Source organism: Belonocnema kinseyi, chromosome 9 (assembly GCF_010883055.1).
Source record: "Belonocnema kinseyi isolate 2016_QV_RU_SX_M_011 chromosome 9, B_treatae_v1, whole genome shotgun sequence".
In the NCBI taxonomy this organism is placed as follows: domain Eukaryota; kingdom Metazoa; phylum Arthropoda; class Insecta; order Hymenoptera; family Cynipidae; genus Belonocnema; species Belonocnema kinseyi.
The window spans coordinates 8155976-8159840 of NC_046665.1; the positions used below are offsets into that span (position 1 = coordinate 8155976).

Here is a 3865-nt window from a genome sequence, read left to right on the forward strand (position 1 = left end):
TATGAACAATTATTTTCATATACTTTTGTGCTATAATTCTAATCATTATTATTACTTATATATTATATGGGTGCAATTTCATGTCAAATCATGTGAAGAACTGAAGCTATTGTTTGTAATTTTTATGAAAATTGTAGTAGTGGTTCTTGTAGGTTTTGAAATAAAAACTCTAACTTGATTATTGAATAATTCCCAGAAATGACAGGATACTAAAAATTGAAAAATTTGGTCTTTTTTTTTAAACTTTCATAACTTTTGTGGTTTTAATACTATTAAGGTTTATTTTTTTGAATATTCGTAATATGGTGCAGTACTGAACAAAAATTTCTAACAAAAAATGTCAAAACCTTCTTGAATTTTTCAAAAATGAATTTGTAAATTGAATTATTGAGAGGATAGTATAAGCTATCTATACATTTTTTAATTGGGTATTTTTCAGAAATTCAGTTTAAACATTCGTTTTTGAAAAATTCAAGAAGGTTTTGACGTTTTTTGTTTCAAGAAATTTTTGTTCAGAACTGCACCATATTGCGAATATTAAAAAAATACACCTTAATAGTATTTAAATCACAAAAGTTTTGAGAGTTCAAAGAAAAAGGGCCAAATTTTTCAATTTTGAGTATCCTGTCATTTCTGGAAATTATTCAAAAACCATGTCAGGGTTTTTCTTTTAACACCTACGAGAACAAATACTACGATTTTCATAAAAATTACAAACAATAGCTTAAGTTCTTCACATGATTTGACATGAAATCGCACCCACATAATATATAAGTAATAATACTGATTAGAATTATTGCACAAAAGTATATGAAAATAATTGTTCATAAATGGCAATTGCTAACAAAATTTAACAACCACGTATCCTTGTAGATTAATAATGATTCCTTTTACATATATGGCAATAGCGAATTAACAGCCTAATAATTACAAAATTATTTTATAATACCGAAATAAGTGTACTATATTAAATAAACAAAATACAAGATAATTCGTTTGCAAGCTTGATACTGTATTATATTATGAAAATTTTGTATCAGAAGAGAAGGGCGCAGTCCGCCTCAAAGCTTTGAGATGGCCCTGCTGAGCGAGCAGAAGCTGTGGCAAAATCTGGAGAAAACGGCTGTCTTACGCTGAGAAATATGACGGAGCTTTTTTTTCTACACTTTTTTCTACGCCTGTGCCACGCGCCTCGCCTCATTAAACTCCGAATTATTCTGAGCGACTTTAATCGCGAAATTAGCCTCGCCTCATTAAACTCCGAATTATTCTGAGCGACTTTAATCGCGAAATTAAAATTTTTATTCAGTTTTGTAGTCGAAATATAAATCGGGGTACATTACTACACATTTTAAGCCATTAAAAAGCGCGATAGCTCTATTCAATCCCTAAATAAAAACATTCAACAAAAATCCTTGCAAAACTGACATTTTTAAATATTAAAAAATTTTAAGGGCTCTACTGGATTCTGAACATGTTGTAGGACACTCCAGAATTTTTTCAACTTTTTTTCAACATATTCTTAGCTCTGGGGTCATGCGAAAGTTAACGTGTCTCAACAATGGGCTTCGCGACCGCATTTTTTCTTGTATTTTGCTAATTAGCTCAGAACAAAATTTTTTTACGCAAATTAGAGAAACCCCATTTCATTAAGAAAACTTAGCGGATTCGTGTGGTTTTTATGCGAACCTCTTAACGTTTTTTCTGCGGAGTTATTGCCTTATAAAGTGAGGGGTCTTGATTTTTTGCAGCGATATTAGTTGCCATTAATTATTTCGATGATTATAAATATTAAAAAGAATTTATTTCATCTACCATAATAAATATTCGTTAAGTTAAGAATTATTTAATATTTCATAAAATAATCATTTGCATTCAATCACACACACATATATTGTAGATTTATAAACAGATAAGGCAAGTCAACCTACACGGAAAAAGTTGACTATCTTACAGAATATTTTGTTTAAATTTTGAAAACAGATTCGATGTGAAGGCAGCATGGATCCAGAGAAATCTCTTTGACAGCGATTGTGAAGAATAAACATTCTGATATGCGAAATTAAATCCTTATAAAAACCGTTGTTTTGCGGAACAAGCTGAATTTCTGCTCTCTAAATGTAGTTTTGAAAGTGTATTTATCGCGATTGTCTAAAGTTTGACACAAATGGCTTCTGAATGTATGGAAAAAAAATTTTCGTAAGTTATGAAAATGGAATATCCGATATCCGGAAATGGAATATCGACATTTTGAGGTCTCCTGAATCAGAAAAAAAATAGTTTTTACATCGTCTGTATTTTGTCGTTGTTGTCGTCTCTGAGCACGATAACTTCCGACAGAATTATCGGGTTGGACTGCGCTTTGGCACACTGTATAAGGGCGTAAAAATAAAGTATGAGTTCATTGTCCACCCATTTTTGGATATAAATTCGATAAGTTAGAGCATTTTTAAAAATTTTGAGAAAATTTTTTAAAGAGATTTATACATTTTATGTCGGTAATTAGTAGCACTAAGTAAGTCAAACAATTTCTCACTACGACCTTTTTAGATAAAAAAATTATTAGATTTATAACATTTAGAAAATTTTGAAAATCAAATGAAAATGAAAATTTCAAGCCAAACAACTCACGATAGGAAAAAAAGTGAAAATAAGAAAGCTGCTCACTCACAAGAGCTGCAAGTTGGTTATCAATAATTTCTTGATAGGATGCTGAATTCTTGTTTTAACCATGAAGAATCATATTTTAAAAAAATTAAATTTTTTGAAAAACAGCACAAGGTGCGAAAAGAAATTAATACACAAACGTTCTTCATCCTAAAAGGATCACGAATTTGTTTTAATTATAAAAACAGGACAATGAATATACGTATGTTTCAATACCAACGCATGCTATGAAATGTAATAATATTAATTTATTGAAATTCTATACTTTTCAAGGTAGCTGAGAATAAAAATATGAGCAGATAAATATATATTATCAAAAGCGAAGCGCGAGAGCCAACAGTTGCGCACCCGGCGCGCGATGAGCACATCCCCGCGCCGCGGCCATATATTTTGTTGTATGTACTTCAGATCATGTGGGAGAAGGCGAATCTAATCGTGGGGTAGTCCGTATTTTTTATTTAATTTCTTTGCTTCTACTAGTGGAATTTTTTCGTATGCCACAAAAAAAAGAAAGTACCCGAAATTTTGGCCAAATCGGTTTATATTTACCTACTGTACTGTATGTCACTAATTGCTCGGAACCCTATATATAAAAAAAGCAGTTGTACGCGCAGCTCGTGAAGGTCACCCTCGAATAGTGGCCATGAAAGGCCGACTGAGAAGCAATGTCTGGTGGCCTCTAATCTATAAAGATACGTAAAGGCTGCATCCTAGTATCTGCACCAAATCCACCAAAACCCCTTAAGACGCTTCAAGCGGCTGTCAAATTCGCAAGGGGCAAACTAAATCTAAACGGTTGAGTAGTTGAACGCCATATTTTAACCACATAATCTAAAGGCAATTATACCTGCCGGTTCAGCTCGCTTTTTCCCGAAAAGATCCTTTTTGTTCTTGTATTTTGTAATTGAAAATGGAGTGTTATTTCTCGCTTAAAAGTCGCGCAAGCTATACAATAACACGGTAGTATAGTGTACACGAAGGGCAGGCGCGGAAAACGGGGGACTCGCCTGTATTCCCACGTGTCCCTCAAACGGCTGTCAGTTTGGCTACATCAAAACTACATGCTTGTAAATGCATGAATTCTTGTCCGTAATATTTTAAGGGGTTATATCTAGTTAGAAAGCTGAAAAAAGCCCATTTTTCAGGAATTTTTTCTGAAAAGCCCTTTTAATTTATAATTTTGAAAATTTGTACATAT

General features: G+C 32.4%; 1 protein-coding gene across 5 annotated transcripts in view; it reads left to right on the plus strand.

Annotated features, from left to right (window-relative positions):
* LOC117179438 (E3 SUMO-protein ligase PIAS3) overlaps window positions 1-3865 on the plus strand; it is a 191210-nt gene that overhangs the window by 25955 nt on the left and 161390 nt on the right. The gene's annotated exons all lie outside the window — the stretch shown is intronic.